The sequence below is a fragment of the Micropterus salmoides genome, unplaced genomic scaffold (assembly GCF_014851395.1).
Source record: "Micropterus salmoides isolate LMB-PRFRI ecotype aquatic unplaced genomic scaffold, ASM1485139v1 Ms_hic_scaffold_2, whole genome shotgun sequence".
In the NCBI taxonomy this organism is placed as follows: domain Eukaryota; kingdom Metazoa; phylum Chordata; class Actinopteri; order Centrarchiformes; family Centrarchidae; genus Micropterus; species Micropterus salmoides.
The window spans coordinates 29,566,269-29,588,007 of record NW_024041150.1 but is presented as its reverse complement, the minus strand read 5'-3'; the positions used below and the strand labels follow the sequence as shown (position 1 = coordinate 29,588,007).

Here is a 21,739-nt window from a genome sequence, read left to right as displayed (position 1 = left end):
GACTTACTCTGAATAATCAAGAGAAATGGGAGGCACCTGAGCTAAATTTCAAGTGTCATAGTAAAAAGTCTAAATACTTCCGTGATATTAAAATTTTCATTTTTAATACATTTGCAAAAATGCCTTTGGGGTATTGAGTGTAGATTGATGATGGAAAGTGGAATTAAATGATTTTAACACAAGGCTGCAACATGAAATGTGAAAAAGTGAAGGAGTCTGAATACTTTCTGAAAGCACTGTGTACACACACAACACACACCTTCATCACAGTACAGGCTCTGTGAATGTAAGAACAGTGGGCATTTACTGCATAACATGCACAAATAAACACAATAAAACGTGATATGATTCAATTCACTGGTCTTGTGTTTAATGGCTGTGAAATAATTACTTATTGTTTATGTAATTTTTTACTTTATCATTTTTTAGGGACCAGGAACAAACTTTTGCAGGCAGGAAGTGTAAACATTTCAAAGTTTGCTGTGGTCGAAACCACTGCAGATGTCGGAGCTTTGTGTAAAAGGGAAGGAAGAACAGACAGGCTGTACTCAGAAGGAGAAGGTAAAGAAAAAATGTGCTCTCATATTTAAATGAAATGTAACTTCTCTCTTCCTGCTGCATCATTATTAATGCAAAGTAGAAACATTTGTCAGCAGCAGAGCGACAGTGTCCGTGCTGGATGTGAAGATGGGGCACACTTTGCTCTGTGTGCTGGGGTTATTCTGTGAGTACATCACTGACTTTACAATGTTGAGACTTTCAGAAGCAAACTCATGTTTTATCAACATGGTAGTTTAGTAGACATGATCTTGGTTTCTGATTTGACTTGGTTCAGAGTGCAGGACTGTTAAATACACTACTGCACTAGTTCTTTTTGCACTAATGTTTTGCACAATGCATGTTCAGATTATGGTCTGAGGTATTGTTATTGTTATATATTGTATAAAGCCTTTGAATTTAACTTACCTCTGTACCAACTAACAGAATATCATCACAGAAATGTGTGATCCTGTTGATTGATAATCAATAGTTGCCTCTGATGAAACTCCAGCTGGATTTAAATGCCTTTGCTTTTTGTCTGATGAAGTTTAATCTTTATTTTAGTGCTGAATACACTCCTCTACGGACACGCTGAAGGTGACCTATTGTCTTTTTTCTAGTTTTTACATATTGACTCTTAATCACATTCTCTTGTTGTGCTTGTGTTTCCACGTACGTATCATTTTACTCCACGGATCAATACAATTTATGAAATGTCTATATTACTGCCCATGAGTTTTTATATGCATATTTATGTAGGGAGACCTGAATTTGTCCCGACCCTGATGTCAAACTGTATATTTACTGTAGAGTCTGTTCTTCATACAGATGCATTTTCTTTTCACACACTCATCTGATCATCTTAACAGGGCAGGATGATGATCAAGAGAGGAGCGCTGACGACTCTGTGGGGACAGGACCAACAGGTGATGCAGTCAGTTACAACAGTCTGACCAAATATTTCAATAATAATGAGTTTATATAATTACTCTGGAGGCAGTTAAAGGTCGCCTGCTCTTCAAATCCTCTTCCTCATTTTGGGCAGTGACATGGTGTGCTGGCTGCCACAGTGTGTTTTTTGGTGTTACCTCTGCTGAAGTCAGAAATTGTTGAATGCTTCACATACAGATGGTCACAAATGATAAATCAACCTAAAGTGTCTCAGTGAGGTTTTGGGACAAACCTTCAGAACAGCTTCAATGCTCCTTTGTCTCTGAACTCTGTTGGAGACGTTCAGTTGGAGTGAGATGTCGTTACTGTGAAGGAGATAACATAAGATTCACATCATTTTCATCCTCATCAAATCGTTCAGGGAGCCAGTGTGCCCTGTATGTATGTACGAGTAATAAAATCACTCTAACTGGATCCAGCAGTTCTGTAAAGTTGTTGTCACTACCACCAAGTTTAGCTGCACCAATAACATTTATTTATGAGCTGTGTTGATGAGAACGGCCTACTTTAAATGACCAACAATCACAAAGATAAGAAACAAAGGGCAGAGTTTAGCTGTTCATCAAGAGATTCATATAAATTGTAGTTTACATTTTACAACAACCATCTGAAAAGCCAAATAAAGGACTTGTGTAACATGTAACCCATCCTCTATTTTTTCTGCATAATCAGTATTATTGTTATAACTGTTACTGTAATGTAGCGAGCAGGTAACATTAAGCTTGGAGCTGTTTATAAGAAATTGGTAAATGTACTTACTACCTATCATTAATAATTAAGTGTGACTGAAACATGATATTTAGTGGTGATAAATCACTTTTAAATCACTCACATGTTGTCAGATAAAGTTTGATCATTTGATTGAGCTTATTAATAAATAAATGATCTTCCTCTGTTACACAGGTGCTGTTGCAATCCTTGAAGTTCCTGATTTCACTTTGTTTGAAGGAGACTCAGTGACTCTGCGCTGTAGGCATCGTACTCCAGAAAATGAGATGAAAGCTTCCTTTATCAAAGACGGATCACCTCTTAAAATGGAAACAAACCATCCTTCACTCAGTTTAGTGGAAGTGACCATTAATCCAGTGTCAGTGTCAGATGGGGGAACTTACACGTGTAAATTTGATGATGGGGCAGAATCTGAAGAAAGAGAACTGAAAGTTGAAGGTGAGTAGCTGTGATGAAAAAACAGCATTATTATTTAAAATGCTACAGAAAGAATAAAACAGAATCTAAACTCAAACATCAGCTTTTCTGAGCTTTCAGCTGCAGTTCACTCTCTTCATTCAGATTTGTTTTGTCCTACAGTGAATACTACATAAAGTATTCATACTTCTTAAATACTACAAAGCAAGTGCTGAACAGCAACAAGTGAATCTTTCCTCTGCCTTCACCTAACCAATCACTAAACATACTGAAGTCTCTAATTTCAAGCAGGTCTTTGTACATGTGGCAGAGAGAGCACGATGCTGCAAATACAGAAAACACAAGCAAACAGAGAAATGCTGCAACACAGTGGAGGTTTTCGACTGAAGACCTTCTTGTGTTCTGTCTCTTTGTGTTTTCTTCAGCTGCATTGTGTTCATCTCTCTCTGCCACCACTCATGAGGCTGCAGACCTGTGAGATTCATTAGGTTTTACATAATGTGAAAAAAAGCGTTTCCATGGTGCTTTAAAATGTAGAAACATTTTGATGTGATGTCCATTATTTTTTTCCTGTTTGATTTTCCTAAACAGCACCTAGACGTGAGGTCACACTGACAGCAGGAAACACAATCATACCAGCGGGGGGCAGTGTGACGCTGAGCTGCTCTGTGGAGAAACCTGCTGGCTTCAGATATCTATGGTACAGACTGACCTCCGACTCTACTGAAGTTAATGAATCAGACAGAGTTATCTCACATGGAGGCAAATACACCTGCAGAGGATGGAGAAGTGAAGAAGGTGTCTTTACACCTGAAAGTGATGCAGTCACCATTCAGGAAACTGGTGAGTTTAGTCATTTTCTCTGAATAAAACAACCTCCATTCTCTAAGTTCTTAAACAGTAAGTAAGATGTGGAAGAAAGCCATTTTAGTTCACAGCTAATTGCAGTATTTATGGTACTACTTTCCCCCTTTGACGTTGAACATTATTCTGCTAAATGTTTCTCAGCAGCTGAATGTTTTTGTTTTAATCTAGATGTTTAATAGGTGGAGTAGCTTCTATATTATTTTGTTAAACATATTTCACAATTTGAAGAGTCAGTGACGCCAGATCTTATTTGCTCCCATTCTGTGTTGGATGGAAATCATCTTTTTTGAGGTGACTTCTACTCCTACTGTAGTTGTGAACAAAAGGTATTGAGGTGGCTAGGAACTCTCACAAGGAAAAAGTGCTGCATCTCCTCTACATTTACAGGGTTATTGATGTCGGATGATCTGTTTTTGTAATGTTTATGAAACGTTTCTAAATTAAAATGTTGCTAGGGGATAATTAAGATGATTACCAATAGAAACATCTCTACGTACCATTATGTTTTTCATTAAATTTTATATTTCTATTAGAATCCTAACTAGATATTTTTTCTGTGAACAGTTTCCAATAAGGTCTCTGTGATCTTGCAACCCAACTGGCCTCAGATATTCAGTGGAGAGACGATCACTCTCAGATGTGAGATCCAGGATGGTGGAGACACAGAGTGGGAGTATGAATGGACACCAGCCAAATTAAACAGACCTCCAACAGACAATGAATACAGGATCAGCAGTGCTACTGTGTCCCACAGTGGAGACTACAGCTGTAAGGGTAGAAGAGACTCATATTCCTCAACAGAGTGGAGTGATGTCATCACACTGACAGTATCTTGTAAGTTGGACCGTCTGTCATCTGTAATGAAAAATAAACTAAATAACGCAACAGAAAACTCTTATTTCTTCAACAATTATGTCGCTCTCTTCAGGTCACACAGTAACAAATGATGTTTGTTTTTTAATGTGGGAACACAATAAGTGAAAAGGAGCCAGTAATCAGAGTATTGCAGCTTTTAAAATATAATCATTCACAGGGAAATGTACAGGAATGAACAACGAATATCAAGTAACTTATAGGTGTAACGATGGTGCAGTTTAACACTGTTCACCACAGCAAGAAGGTTCTGGGTGTGAACCTAACCTTTGGCCAACTGGTTGAGTTAACTCACAGGTTATGTTAGTTCAGATTAATCTCCTAATTGGCGAGTCTACATTGCCTGTAGGTGTTAGTGTGAATGATTGTGTTGACTGACAGTCTGTCCAGGTTTACCTCTGCTGTCACACAATGTGAGCTGGGATAGACTCCAGCTCCCTGTGACCCTGCAAAGGATCAGTTGGTCCAGATAATAGATCAGTAGATTGGATGTATGATACAGTTGTCTTCCAGAAAAAACACAGTGAAAGTGTTAAACTTCACTCTTCAACACTTAAATTTAGGATTTATCTAAGGGCACAAATGTAGCATTCAGTAGTGCAGCATAATATTAACATGTAATTGCTTTTTTATATATTTATTTTGTTTTATTAAGATAACTGCAACATATTTCCAGGAAAAACACCTAAAATAACATACCGAAAATAAATCAGTAATAACTCCTCAACCATTAGACAGAGATGTATAATCCTTGTCTCTTTTAACAGGTCAGAAGCTAAGAAATATGGATCAACTGTAAACAAACCTTTTCTATTAAAGAGTAAATGGAGATGCAATAAAGGAAAATATGATATTTTCATCCTCGCCTGATAAAAAGCTATATTTTTTATGCAATAAACCATCAAAACCATCATCCAACTGATTATAATGCAACTGAATTTATTCTAATACACCTAGAATATACCTGTAAATGTAAATTTGATGAAAAGAAACTAATATGCAACAGTTATTACACAATTTTTCAAAAATATACCAGGTGAATGTCCATGTTTTGGGCATATTTACTGTTTATATGTTCACTTTTATTGGGAGTTTTCTTCAAAACACTACCCCCCCCACAACCATGTTCCAAATAACATAAAGCTCCCAAAACATTGAAATATTGATTAAAAACAGTGAATATTGATCAACATTCCTGCGACCAAAAGTGCTCCCGTTCTTTACAGGCGCACACGTTGAACATCCTGCAGGGCTAAATGGGCTCTTTCTCTTCGTATTGAGCAGACAAATCGATTGGTATTCTGCATATCTGTGTAGCTCCTATGGGCCAGTAGAGACCAATAAAGACCGTCTCCCCCAAAGCAGCTCCTCTTCTCTCCTTCAATCTGACGAGAGAAACAAAACCTAAAGAGCTCATTGATCACCAAGATGGTGAGGAAGGTCTCTATTGACACAGAAAAACTGCTGTTTTTGGACTGAATACAGCTAAAACAACAAAGTTAAGTCAGCAGTTGTAACTGTAAATGTATATTGGTGTGTTTCTTGTTATTATTAGTCGCCTAATAACTATGTCAGTTGAATGATTTGAGTTACACAACTGAACAGAGATGAAGCTAAGCTTTCTTTAGAGTGGTCGGACTGCGGTGTGGGATGAGAGGAGAGATATGTGGAAGGCAACTTGTGCAGCCATGTACAGTGATTACAGAGTGATTTATGTTGTGATGTAAGTTTGTGTAGATGCTTAGAGTTTGATGTGTGTTTGGTGTGGTCGGTTTGAGATGCTACTTGAGCCTCCTAGCACACGAAGGTGTCTGGCATGCATAGGGTGACAAAATAATTTGATCGCCCATGATTTCTCATTTGCATTTGAGGCGAAAATCGATCGTCTGGGCAGTTTCTAGCCTTCTGCAAAACAGGATGCAAAAGAGTCTGAAGACTTCAGCAACACATCTCTTAATTCAACAAGTCTCTTAATTTGAGTATTTCTTGCCTTGCTACACTATTTAAATTGGACAAAATCTGAGAGACAGTGATTCATTTCCTTTTTTATGTCTTTGTTCTAAATCAAACAGCACAGAAACCAAAGGCCCAACTGAGTGCTGACAGGAGAACTATTCCAGCAGGGGGCAGTGTGACCCTGAGCTGCTCTGTGAACCCGTCATCTGGTTGGAAATACTTCTGGTACAGAGGAGAGAAAACCTCTGAACCCCTGAACACACAAGATGCTGCCTTCATCTCAGATGGACAAATCAGTGTCTCACAGGGAGGACTCTACTGGTGCAGAGGAGGAAGAGGAGACCCAGTTTACTACACAGAGGACAGTGATCCAGTCGGTAAAGAACAAAAAGGCTATTTTCAATATGATGTGGAAAAACAAATGCAGAAATAATACATTGTGTGTTTAGGTGTAATGATTAAGACTGAAGAATGATTAACACTAAAACATTGTGTTTAATGTTAAACCTTTTCTAATTTTTGTGTTTGGGGCCTTTTGATCATGGACAGTCACAAACAGGGCTGTTGTGACTCTGCAAACCAGCTGGCCTGAGATATACTATGGAGAGAAGATCACTCTGAGATGTGAGATCAAGGACGGAGGAGACACTGAGTGGGAGTATAAGTGGTTAACACCCCGCTCAGACACAGTGACAAACACACATACGGAGTTATCAGCGCTACTGTTTACAGTGGTGGGAACTACTGGTGTATGGGTGAACACAAAAAGAAATTATATTCAACAGAGTGGAGTGATCTCTTCATGCTGAGAGTGTCGGGTAAGTTGGACTGCACTGATTCATTGTGAAGATGTTGTGATTTGAACTATCACCCAACTCAGCGACAAACTGTGTGTTGTTGTTTTGTGTGTGTGTAGCATTCGAGATGTAGTAAAATTTGATGTATTCACACAATGTTGGGCAGTTACTCGGGGCGGAGCTAGACTCTCAGCACAGTGGGGCCCACCTGCTACCTGCTACATGATGTTGGACTCGCTCTGAAAGTCCACTGAGCCCGTCTGCGGCGCGGCTTCAGAGTCTGGCCATTCTAGTCGATGCTTGTGCTCACACCAGAAGCCTTGCAGTGCGTCCCAGAAGCGTCTCTGCGCTCTGCTCTGTGGAGAATAGGCAGCCAGTCTATTTTTAAGAGAAGCTGCGTCAAGCAGCAAAGAGCAGATGAACCGGGCAGGAAGTCGGAAACAGAAACGACATAAAGAATCCAGTTGATTTTCAAAATAAAACAACCTGTGCAGACTCAAACACAGTTAAAACAGACAAAAAAGAAACCATTTAACTAGCCTTCTTAACCATTGTAGGAGCACACACTAGCAAAGCAAACACTAATCACCAAATCAACTAAATCTAAACATGTCAGTAAAATCAGGTAGGCAAAATGATCTTATTCTGAAATGCTCCCAGTGGGATGTGCAGTCTTACAGACTATGGAACAAAACTGTTTCACAGAGAGCTGTGAAGAAGGTAGTAGCATCACAAAAAGGACATATTAAAAATAAGTCATTAACGTGGGGCAGGCTACACGCTCTGCTGCTGAGACGGAGTATGGAAAGATTGAGTGCTGATACACATGGCAACACGTGAACAACATGTGAATGAGGAGTGCTGGTCACAGTGCTGACAAATTAGTGCTGGTAACCCTGGAGTGCAGGCTGGGTGGTCCCAGACCACATAGAGCACTCTGTAAAATATTACAATTAGGGACTTTCTTGATTTTATGTAAAGGGGATGTTTGTAACTAGAGTTGGGAAATATTACGATATTTGATTGTGAACGATTAAAATGTCTCCATGCAGGGGCCATATAGTGGGGAAATGTTAGGACAATTCCAAGGGCCCCTGACTGACAGGGGCCCCAAAAATAGGTAAAAACTAATATCAAATTATATTTATATAAACCATCATCATTTAGTATTTTAAATATAATAATACAATTAATGATCTCTTTGTTTTTGGCAACAGAAGTTAAATATCCCCATTGCCCCAAGTAAAAAAGAAATATACTTAAGTAGCACTTTTTTTGGATGTACTTATCATATTTTAATTGTACTATACTAAGTGTTTATTAAATGTGCTATTTTCGAACAACTTAAAGTATGTTAAGTGTCATTTTAGAAATACTTAAAGTCAACTTTAAGATAATTTCAATATATTTTAATATACTTAGTTGTGTTAAAATGGACCTATTTTAAGTACCTTTAGTGTAATTTAAATATACTTTTTGAAATTTAACTTAAAATACCCTTTTGTGCTATAATTGAAGAACAGTTTAAATATATTTTAAATGTGTTCCCTGAACATTTTTATTAGCATTTTAGCATATTAGTAATTTATTACTAGTAAACTCCAAGAGCCACTATTAATATCTTGGGAAGCTAATTATGAAACAATTAAGTATGAGAATAATATTAATGCATTACAAATATCTTGCAAAATGCCCCTTTAGCATAATAAAAAAAATCAGTAGAAAAAAAAAGTATTTTACAACACACACACATACAGACAACTAAAAAACTTAAATTTTGTTTACATTACAAAAATAAATTCCTGTACATTAAAAGGTACAGCAGCATGTATCACATCTTGACCAAAACACCTTCAAATAAAATATAAATCAGTAAAATGAGACCAGTTTTTCTGTGACACTATACAAATCCCATCATTAATGTTACCCATGGGGGTCCCTCATACAGTTCGGATTCTGGGCCCGGCTCAGATGACCCTACAGCAAGCCATCCTACTTCTGACACCATATGCAGCCAAAGGTGAGAGCAGTCAGCCTACCCAGATTCAAACACAGCTCTACAGGGTATCAAACATGCAACTTTGACAGCAACGCCAAAGAGCCAGACTCGTTTAGTATGGCAGTCCAAGCGCTTACTCAGCTGTAGTGAAGGTACTCCGTCACAAGCATACAGTATAAATAGTGGAACCAAACTGAAACTGAAAAATGGCACAATCCTTATCCTTGGAGTGGAGGGTCGGTTATTATCTTTGAGTAGGACTCGTTGCTTTTTCTGCAACTGCAGACACTATAGGATTTGGAAACTGCTTTATCACACAGCATCTGTGGAAGGGAAAAGGAAATATTTTGTCTATATGTGACGGAGCGGCACATATAGTGTGGGACGCGCACACACACACACACACACACACTCCCCGCTCCCTTCCAGCCTCAATTAAGCCGGTCATAAACCTCGCTATTATGCATTTTTCTTCTACTGTTTAAGTAGCGCGATCAAGGGTGCACACTTGGTAGTTCTACTCTTCTTTAAGCATATATTTAAACAAACATCAAACACTATGTGTTGAGATGCATCGCTGCTCTGTTTCCCATCCAGTTTGGCAAAACGGGAGCGTAACATTTCCGTCTTTTAAATAGCATGTTCTCGCGCGCTTGCATGGTCATGTGAACTGCAAAATTATGGTTTTTGGTTGTAGTAATAATTTGATGTAGATAACTGTTCCAGGGGAAGGAAAATGTTGGTGGAAATGGATATAATTATTGTTGAAAATATGTCGAAGTGTAATAGATATAAATCCTTTTCTGAAGGTAGTAAAATCTATTTATTATACTGCGTAAATAATTGTTAAGCCTAGTGGGAGGGCTACTGTCTTTAAAAGTCGCAGCTTTGGGCCTGTGAGGGCAGTCTTGGCCTGGTTACAGAGGAGGTAACTAGTGATTTGTATTTTGTGTTTTTGTGTAACTTTATTATTGAGTAAGTTATTAATTTTTTTTCAACTAGTTATTTTTTTTGTTTTGTTTTCTTTATGCAAGTTTTCACTTTGGAGCCCGGCATAATAAAAATCACGCCACTATTTTTCGACTACGCCTGTGTTTTTCCTCTTTTGAGGAGTTTGGAAGAGAACCCCACTACACTATATCAAAGCAATATTACCTGTAACTAATTAACAACCACTGTCAGATTTTTTATTTTGTTTGAAGTTGCTGAAACACAATATGACATCATGTCTAACTGTTTAGGTTCAGGTGCAGTGTTTCCCACAGAATGACTTTAGCAGGTGATACAAATACTGCTTTTAAACGCTATAATTTTCTTTGTGGGGTAAATGATTCGAAATATTTCATGAACGTTTAGAGTAGTTTAGACCTGTTGATATTTTATTAGCTACAGTTAGTAGAAGCAGCATTCCTTGAGATTTAGCTATAAATATGTGGTGATAACCACAGTTGATCAATGAGCACAGCAAAGAGTCTTAAAAGGTCCTATACAGGTGGATGCATAATTTGGCAGAACAGATGATGTAGGCTAATTTACCTTCCGAGATTTGCATCCACCTCTTTTCTCAGCATAAAAGGACGTTACCACACGCGAGATGCGTCTAATTCTCGGCAGGCACACCTGGCGCTGCAAAACGTCACCATGTCACATCACCATGACATAACTTTACCTTGTGGGAGCAAGGCGGTGGCAGGCGCAGTTCTGGCGCACCCGGTTGTTTGTCTCTGGCTGCACAAAGTTGCAACCACTTTTGCCTGATCATTGTTCTAAGCTCACAGTAATCTACCGGAGGTAGATTGTGTCTGACGGCGCTGTTTTTTTGCAGTCCCCTGCATCTCACATTAAACTAGCCTATCAAATCGGCGAAAGTCAGCCGCAGTCATCTCGAACGCACCTATTGACTACCAGTTATGAATAGCGTGCTATCTTCGACAGCTGTAGGCCCATTCTAAAGTTAACATAGCTATCCTGATTGGCTAGGCTCCTTACATGCTCGCTAATAACTTTTTTAAAGTGTGCAGTGGTGTTCATGATACCAACCATTCAATTCACAGATGGGTAGTTTGCATGCAGGAGAGAGAGAGGGAGCGACCCAGTGAGGGGAGCGAATATGTGCTGTGCAGCACTGCAATTAAAATGGGTCGCCAAATTTACTTGGGCTGTGTTATGTCTGAAAACGTTCAGTATTGTGTCCTGTTGGACTCTGTTATGTTGTAAGTCTGTGACAGGTTACTGTGATGTTTTACTGTTACTGTTTTAAGGCTTACAGCAGTGATTTACGGCAAAAGATGAAAATGTAAGGTTGGCGGCAGTGGAGTAAAACGCAGCACGAACGAAGCTACATGGTGTGGTTATTGAGTCCTACACAAACACAACAGGCTGCTGTTAATCTACCTGGGCGGCTGCCCAGGTAAAGCCTATGTGTGGGAAACACTGAGGTGAAATGGTTTTTTTCACAAGGGACCCCTCCCAGTTAATGCTCAGTTCTTCCATTACAACATAATCAAAAACATTACATAAACACTACTGTGCATTCAGCCAAGGAGCTGCATATGATAAAATGTTATTAAACAGGTACAACAAATAACACAAACATTCAGATTTGCTTAACAACTGTTCTGTCTACATGTTATTTCGCATTAACACAGCAGTCAATTTGTGAAGTACAAAAGTAGCCAATTACTTAATGTATAACAATATTTTAAATAAAATTATTTTTTCACAAGAATATTTGTTTATTTAGTCTGACCCCATTGACATGTAGTGAGAGCAAAAACAGTGATGTGTGCAGGAGCCAGACATACCTATGAGCACATCAAGCTTGTGAGGGTCCAGCTGGTCCTTTGAGATATTTGTGGCCTCTGAGCCATCTGAGTGAGGCAACGATCCCAGGAAGCTCTAAAGCAAAGAAATGCAGTTGCAAATGAGATATAATAAATATTCATTTAGGCCAGTACTTCCACCTAGTTTAGTTCTTCATTTGCGTATCATTATAAACACTGTAATTCTATTATTATAGCAAATCTTCATTATTATTCTTTATTTAAATTTTTTTTTATTTGAGCTAAGGCAGAAAGTTCCAAATCTGGGTTTAGTATTAAGTTGGTTAAAGTTGGCAAAGGTTAAACTTTTAAAGGTTGAATACAGGATCTATGACCATACAATTGGACATAAAGTTGAGCAGTATTTTACATAAAATCACATGCTATTATATCGTGTGGTACATAAAAACATTATTTCAAGCGCATCTTAAAACAATTCTCACATACACGTGTACACTTTAACATTGCTGTTATAACTGAGTTATTGGTCACTGTAATAATTCCCCCTCCATGGTTGCAGTGAAGTGAAATCTCTAAAAAACAGTGTACCTTTAGAAGATATCCACTTTTGAATAGTCTAGCACAGATGCTTAGCTGATGATTCATAGTAGCTTCAGCTAAACTTTAGAATGAATTTATACAAAATGACTGTGGTGATGTCTTTACAGACTATATGGGCAGGAATAATGATTACAGTGACCAATAACTTACTGTAAACATGGACATGTGAGTATTAAGGTAGATTATAAAAATGTGAACCTTTAGCACACAGACAGCAACATATTAGTTGCATTTATTACTCTGATAAAGACCTCACTGGGCATTTTAACAGTGCTCATACACACTCATGCACATTATTAAAATCTCATGCATCAAATTCCAGCAACAGGTTACTGAGATAGTGTTTTTTTTTTTTTTTCCATACTGAGATAGTTGATTGTTCCAGAAATTTTAGTAACATTAAAAACTGCCGTACAGCAAAAAGCAATACATCACTGTAACGTTAATTGCGTTACTTTTGTAACGTGTTACTCCCAACACTGTTTATAAGACAGACGAAAGTTGCTGTCTCGATTATGAAGCTATTAAAATGCTAACTAACGTTAGCTAACACATATATTAATCCACGTGCTAGCATTAGCTAATGCACACCAGAGTTATCCACCAAGGAAAATATTTTGAGCTCAACTTTAGTTAACTTACACAATTGTGTTGTCTTGCTAACAATAATAAACTTAACTTACTAAGAAAGACAATTTTATCTGCGTCTGTCGTCTCCTGCTTGTAACTTGCCAGTCACACCTCTTCTCTTCTGACTTCTTTTCTTATTATGTCTGTGGTGTCCACCTTCGCCAAGTCCGACTCGGTAAAGTAAAACAAAGGAAACCTGAGAAACAAAATGATTTCTGGCCAAAAATAGCTGCCCTCTCAACAACAGTTCACACGTTAACTTTCGTGAAGCGGATATATTTTTAATAAATAGACTAAAATATTGTAAAAAATATACTTTTATTTAAGCATATTTATTAACAGTTTAAGTATATATTTATTACCAATTTATAAGGATACTTTTGAGAACTATGTTAAAGCTCAGGAGAATATATCTTTAATATACTTGTAGTAAGCATGTTAGAAGTATGAATGTACTATAAGCATACTATGTGAAGTATATTTTCTGTGCCTTTAAGAGCACTTCTTTTTGACCTGGGTGACCAAAAAGTAAACATCCATATTGACCGACCACCCCCCTGTATCTGCATGAAATGGTTCGGTCCTGCCTCAGCGCACTGTGATTAGTGTTTAGATGTGCCAGAAACACAGTGATCACAATGTTGCCTAATAAACCAAAATCTGGTTTTCAAAAAAGGAAAGAGAGGAAAGACAAAAGAAAGGATGTCAATCTGTAACCCAGTTTTTCACTAAGAAAGGTTGGCAGCCTTTAGTCTGTGAGTTATATTAACCTGTTGGCTTGATGTCCACAGTGAAATAATCTAGCTAGCTGCAGACTAGTGTTAGCCTTCATTTCATCAGCATTTAATCAGTGTGCAGGGAAACGTTTAGCAAAAGATTCATATTGAATCATTGTCCCTGCCCCTTTTAGCAGACTAACAACAGATGAGTCAGCAGCAGCCCAGTCTCCCCATAACTGTAGCCTCCCTGTCCCAGTGAAGAAGGTGAGCAGCACTGTGTGAATGACAGGCCAGTTAGCATCATGCCAGGGAGTCTGTGGGGATTTCTCTGTCTCTCTTGCTCTTTCTATCATAATAAAAAGAAAATGAAATATTTATTAATGACAGAAATTCAGACACAAATTATTTTCTCACATAATGATCATTATGAGATAAAATAAAAACAACCTCCTGTCTGTACTGGATGCTGGACAGTTGGAAACAGTGAGTAGCTTACCTGTAATTTACAGACAATATTTAAAAAATCCAGTTTGATTAATTTAGATTTACTTATGGCTGTTAAATGACCGTTCAAAGATTGCCATAAGGACATTTTTATGGTGGCTTTTAATCTTGCATCAAATAGTGAACTGCATACTGTTTGCAGACTTGCATGTACAAATCACCAGCAGTAAATATTGTGCCAGCACTAGTGTTGAACTACAAGAAACAAGACAGTTGCAAGCCTTTAACTCGAGTTATGTAAAGCTTTTGACGGGACAGTTAGGTCCTAGAGATGTGGTGACAACAGCTACGCAGAGGGGGCCAATTACATCTTTTGTCATGGGCCCAAAGTTTCTGGTGGCGCCGCTGTTTCCACGATCTGCCTTTTCAGAGAGATCGCGCTCAGTTTCTGTGGCTCATACACGCAGTTCAACATCGCAAGTCAGCTGCCTGCGTCCTCCGCTGTCTACAAAGGAAACACTGTAACTGTTGGGCCTCGTAAACATCAAAGTTCCCCGTGTGCCCCGCTGCTCTGCCTTAACTCTCTGGGATTTACGGAGTTTGCTGATGAACAGAAAGTTACTTGTTGCTATAGTTACCGGTGACCGTGGCTAACTAGCTGCTGTTATATAATTAGCTCAGTTAGCTTAGTGGTCATAGCTGACTCAGCCCGGACTGGGAGCACCAGGGGAGAGTTTTGTGTTTTACAGTCGTTAAGACTACCTGTGGCCAAGACTGAACGACCATCGTTGGTATCTTCACCTGAGGTCAATAGGTTACGTTTGTTGAGTTTCCTGGGAAGTGATGAAAGGACAGCATTGTAAGTGGAGGATAAGTGGTGGCGTAGACCCCCTCCCCTGTTCAATGACGGCTTCTCAACCCTGGTGTAGATGGCTTCCTTGACACCTCTTTCAAACCATCCATCTTCTCTGTCTAAAATGTGCACCTGGTGGTCCTCAAACGAGTGTCCTCTGTCCTTCAGATGTGAGTAGACTGCAGAGTCTTGACCTGAGGAGTTGGCCCTTCTGTGTTGAGCCATGAGTTTGTGTAGTGGTTGTTTAGTCTCCCCAATATACAGGTCTGTGCATTCCTCACTGCATTGGACCGCATACACTAGATTGCTTTTCTTGTGTTTGGGTGTGCAGTCTTTGGGGTGTACCAGCATCTGTCTTAGTGTGTTCTTGGGTTTAAAAACACAGGGATGTTATGTTTGTTAAAAATCCTCCTGAGTTTCTCTGATACTCCAGAAACGTATGGAATCACAATGTTGTTGCGTTTGACCTTCTTTTCCTCCTCCCCTGTAGTTTTGTTCTTCTTGGATCTTGTGGCTGTTTTCACAAAGGTCCATTTAGGGTATCCACAGGCTGTAAGTGCCCCCTTCAGGTGGTTCTGTTCCTTCTCTCTGGCTTGGGCGCTTGTTGGTATGTTTTCCGCTCTGTGGTGCAGTGTTCTCATGACCCCTAGCTTGTGCTCCAGTGGGTGGTGTGAATTGAAGAGTAGGTATTGGTCTGTGTGTGTGGGTTTTCTGTAAACACCAATCTGCAGGCTCCTGTCCTCTTCAATGTGTACAGCGCAGTCCAGGAAGGCCAAACTGTTGTTGTGAACATCTTCTCGTGTGAACTTGATGTTACTGTCCACAGAGTTGATGTGTTCTGTGAAGGCTTTGCACTTCCTGGCTTTTAATTTTGACCCAGGTGTCGTCCACATATCTGTACCAGTGGCTCGGTGCTGTTCCTCTGAAGGAGTTGGGGGATTTATTCTCCACTTCTTCCATGTAGATGTTTGCCACAATCGGGGATACCGGTGAGCCCATGGCACAGCCATGCTTCTGTCTGTAGAATCCACCGTTGTACTGGAAATAGGTGGTGTTTAGACAGAGGTCGAGTAATTTGCAGATTTGGTCAGGGCTGAGGCTAGTTCTGTTGTCCAGGGTGTTGTCTTGTGTTAGCCATTTCCTAACGGTTTCTACTGCCTCTATGGTGGGGATGCAGGTGAACAAAGAAGTCACGTCATAGGATACCATGGTTTCATCTGGATCCAGTTTTAGTCCTCGAACTTTGTTTACAAAGTCAATAGAGTTTTGGATGTGGTGAGGCGTGTTTCCCACCAATGGAGCTAAGATGGTGGAAATGTGTTTGGCAATGTTGTAGGTGACCGAGTTAATGCTGCTGATTATCGGCCTGAGTGGGGCTCCTTCTTTGTGTATCTTGGGTAGTCCATAAATGCATGGAATGGCTTCTCCAGGATACAAACGGTAATATTGTCAAGATCTGCAACAAGTCCCTCCCTGTCCCTTGTGTTTTTAAATGTGCAGAAGCAAACAGCACATTCTTTCATAAGAACAAAATAAATCAGTCCTTTTAAATCAGGCTATATTGTATATGATTAGTAGTGTTATTTTTCTCTTTTAAACAAATAACTTGCAAAACAGTCTTGAAAACCAACAAGAAAATGAATCGTGATAAGATCGTGAAACGTGATCCTGCCTGAAATAATTTGTTGCCATATCGCCCACCCTAGTTGTAACACTTTTTCAATTTTTTCACTCTTCAACACTGAAACACAGGTTTTGTCAAAGGTCACAAATGTATCATTCAGTAGCTCTGTAGCCAATTATTATGCAATGACATTTTATATAGAAATTTTATTTTATGAATGAGTTTCTACATTTGCGCAAAAAAACCTGAGAAAGAGCCTGAAAACTTGAGCAACACATGCTGCATCTTAAATCAAAGAATCAAAACACAACAGCATGCTTCATTAAGTTATATTCGTTCATTATTCATCCTCCCTGCAGGTCCCTGTTAAGCCATTCCACGCTAACCGCTTCACCTCCACTCCCCTCCTGCTCACTCTGTCCCTCGGCCCTGTCACGGTGACTCTCTCCCTCTGCTTCGCTGTCCAGCTGACGTTGAAGCTACTGAAGCCCCGGTAGCAAACTTATCCGTTATTTTGGCACGTTTGGTGGCATCAGTCTCAAGATTTATTTTTATTTCTTTGGCCCGCAACTTCCCCCTTTACTGACACAAGAAACAGAGGGCAGAGGGGAGGGAGTGGGTGCTAGTCACAGATGACACCATTGGGTACGTTTTACTACAGTTTATTCGTTGTGAAAATATCATGATTTTAAACTTCAGAAAAACTAAGAGGAGCGATCATTCAGTAGCACAATAAAAGAGTTACAGTGCAGATCACAGTGATTAAATTCAGTAAAGTATTTTCTGTGGCCATGTTACAGTGAGTTTACCACCAACCATGGGTGAAATTCATTATGTATTCTTTTTCATGAAAGTATTTTAATTGGGTTAATTCACAGGAACAGTAATGACATTTTTTCATCTTTGTTGTAAACTTCACAGCACAGAGACCAAAGGCTGAACTGAGAGCTGACAGCAGAGACTTTCCAGCAGGGGGCAGTGTGACCCTGAGCTGCTCTGTGAACCCGTCATCTGGTTGGAAATACTTCTGGTACAGAGGAGAGAAAACCTCTGAACCCCTGAACACACAAGATGCTGTCTTCATCTCAGATGGACAAATCAGTGTCTCACAGGGAGGACTCTACTGGTGCAGAGGAGGAAGAGGAGACCCAGTTTACTACACAGAGGACAGTGATCCAGTCAGCATCAACAAAATTAGTGAGTTTGACATTTGATTTGTTTTTGAAACATAATTTAAAAACAGTTTTGAATCCATAATTATTAATTGATAAATAGATTTTGCTGTAGATTTACCATTTTGTCATTTTTGTATCCTCACTATGAATTCATGATCATGATCAGTCCCAAACAGGGCTGTTGTGACTCTGCAACCAAACTGGTCTGAAATATACTCAGGAGAGACGATCAGTCTGAGATGTGAGATCAAGGACGGAGGAGACACTGAGTGGGAGTATGAGTGGGAAACAACCAGCTCAGACAAACCTTTAAAAGACAGTGAATACAGGATTAGATCTGCTTACTCAGCCCTGAGTGGAGACTACAGGTGTAAGGGCAGAATGAAAAGTGCACAGCAGTCTTCAACAGACTGGAGTGATCCTGTCAAATTAACAGTATCATACAGTGAGTCACATCACATTTCTCTCAAAGTGAATATTATTCAGTTCATTTAAAGGTTGTTACATGTTTTTATTCTTAAAATCCCTCTCCAACAGATAGACCCCAGTCTGTCCTCACTGTGTCTCCATCCTGGCTGAGTCCTGGAGCCTCAGTAACTCTGAGCTGCAGAGTTAAAGATCCATCTGCAGGATGGAGGTTCTTCTGGTTTAAGGCTGTTCCCAAACTATCAGACTACTCCTACGACCAAGAGCTGCTACCTGGCAGCAGCAACGGGACTGAACAGGATTCCTACATCGTTCATGGACAGACACACAGCAGGATATAAGTGCAGAGCTGGAAGAGGAGATCCAGTGTATTACACTTCTTACAGTGAACCAAAGTTTGTCTGGTCTGGAGGTCAGTTTGTTTCTGTCTGTGCTTCTCTCAAGATGTTTTGTCTTCACCTCGGTTCATCCACTTTCTGTCTGTGACCAACATACAGTATCTTTAAAACTAACACTTATACTGACAAATAATTGGCTGTGTACATTCATGCTCCCCCAACAGAAGAAATGTATTGATTGTGGTGACCTTGTGATCTTTCCTCTCTCACCAGCATCAAGACAAACTTTCTGCTTTCCACTTTACTGGGTGATTTTACATACTGGACTGGGAGGATTTCCTTGTTTCCTTCTGACTTTATTCTGTTTTCCTTTTATTAATTCATCTGATAGCATAAAAACACCAAAGAGAGACATTTTATGACAAACCAAAGAAATCAGCAGGTTAATGGACAAGTTGAACAAACAGAGACGACTTTAACAAATAAGAGGAAAACACTGACTGTGTCTAGAGAGACAATGCAGCACGTTTCAGTTTGAAATACTCACCTCTGTATCTTTGAAAGATGGCAGGTGAAAGTAGGTAGTTTCCCACTTTACAGACAACAGCAGCTGTAGTCACTTGGTTGTTTATCATTTAAAATAAACTCAGATTGTAGCAAGTTTTCAAGGTAGAAACCAGTTTCACCAAAACACTGCACCTTGTTTTAATGTTTGCACTAATACTCAGCAATAAAGGAATATTTGCGTTGTAGCATTTTAAATCTTAAAATCTCTGTGTTTGCTTTGACCCATTATTACATGTTGTTTTCAGATTTTCATTCATCAGCGTCTCTCACAGTGAGTCCTGACAGAGTGCAACACTTCACCTCTGACTCTGTCTCACTGAGCTGTGAGGGAAACTCTACTGAGTGGAGAGTGAGGAGGTTTACTGAGGACGACTACCCGTCATACTCATCATACTGCTCCTACTGGGGCACAATGACTGGATCCACATGCAGCATAAACAGTTACCAGCAGAGTGATGCAGTGTACTGGTGTGAGTCTGGATCAGGAGAGTTCAGCAACGCAGTCAACATCACTAAACAGAGTATGGTTTCATTATGTTTTCTGTCTTGTATAAATTATTTTAAACATCATATTATGTGTTTCAACATACTGAATATTAGATGTTGTGTACATTTACACTGAGGAGGATGATGTACTGACAATCTGACAAGAGTTTGGCCCATTACTGCTTCATGGTATCTGAGTAATTAACTATGAACCAAAACCTTTTATCTATTTACTGTAGATTTAACATATTTTATAATACTTGATTATTAATGTGAGTTTTTAATCATTAGTAAATAACATCAACATTTAACACCTTTGTACATAAAAAAGTTAAAATAAGAAAATCTCCCCTCTTTTGTTACATTTTGTTGTCTTTAATCATTCACTTAAAATGCTCAAGATTTATGTCATTGATTTGTTTTTCCTAAAGATTATTACACAACAAATATTATGAAATCAGGTAGAAAATCTGACGTCCTCTGCACTGCAGTATAATTCAGTCATGTGCTGATCAAACAGGTAATGCCAAATAATTTAACTTAAAGAAACTGACTGCACACCAGAAACTTCTGCTCTGGACCAACTTCAAACATCTTTGGTTTTTATTTAAAAAACTGCAAACAATATTTCCTGACCATGTCAATATTTCACAGCTGAGATTTTTAGTGTGTTTTGCCCTTAAAACTAAAAATTTTAACCTTCTCACTGGTATTATTGTGTCAGTTTCATCCACTTTCTGCTTCATATGTACCCATTAACAAAGCCATAGACTTGACTTATCATCGACTGCAGTCAAACCACAAGTGTTTCCCTGAGGTTTAAACCATTTTGTAAACCACTCCCTAAAATCTATACTGGCCACCAAATCTAATTGTTTTCAGTAACATAGTAAGTATTTAATAAAACAGTGATTTTAACCATGTACAAATGTCACAGTGAGTTTTTATCTCATTCTGTTTCCAAAGAGAGTCACAGTCACATGTCTCTCCTGCTGAGGCTGAAACACATTTCATCACCTTACTGTGACGATGACTGGATGTAGCTATACAGAAGATTTGTGTGGGTTTATGTTTGATCTGTCCTTACCGTAAAACTTTAATGAATAGCCGAGTCCCAAATAGCCGCCAACCCCGTTTACTGGTGTGGGTAAACATTTTGACAAATAAAAGCAGGTCTCGATTAGACGCCTGGTCTGTTTTTACAGAAGTTCTTTGGATGTATAAAACCACTTAAAGCTCGTGGGGGTCGCCCTCTTTAGCTGCTTCTAGGCTGCATAGATTGTGAATACAATTTTTGTTGGTATGGACGTGCTGCACATTGTTGGATCAGTTAGATTCTCCACAATTTAATCTGTGATCTCTTCTCATCGTCCTCCATCCAGTTATTCTGAAGTTCTGCAGCAGCTGATCTCTGACTGAAACCTCATATTCTGTTTTACAGATGAACATATTATCCTGGTGAGCCCTGTCCGTCCTGTGACTGAGGGAGATCCTGTTAGTCTCAGCTGCAAGTTCAGGACAGAAAACTTAGTTTCATATGTGTTTTCTATCGAAATGACAAACTGATTCAAAATGATAGCAGAAGGGAGCTGAACATCTCTGCAGTGTTGAAGTCAGATGAGGGTTTCTACAAGTGTCAACACTCAGGAGAAGAGTCAGCACAGAGCTGGATGTCAGTTAAAGGTGAGTAGGATTAAAACAACTGCTGCATCTTCTTCTGTGTAAACTGTGTTTCTGTCTGAGAAAGAAACATGGTCAAATACTGACCTGAATCTGAAGTAGCATCAGTTTCAGCTGATTTCACCTGTTGGAGCTGGAGAAAGTCTGCATCAGTGGTTGTGACAGTCATGTTTATTGTGAATGGATAATTTCACACTGTACTCTGTTATATAGTGTACTATAAGTACTCATGTGTGTCAAACATTACATGACATTGAGACTGGGATTTATGTTGTTTATCTACGT

At 39.1% G+C, this 21,739-nt stretch overlaps 1 pseudogene; it reads left to right on the top strand.

Moving 5' to 3' along the window:
* The first annotated feature begins 432 nt into the window (after nucleotides 1-432).
* LOC119911917 overlaps nucleotides 433-21,739 on the top strand; it is a 24,517-nt pseudogene continuing 3,210 nt past the window's right edge.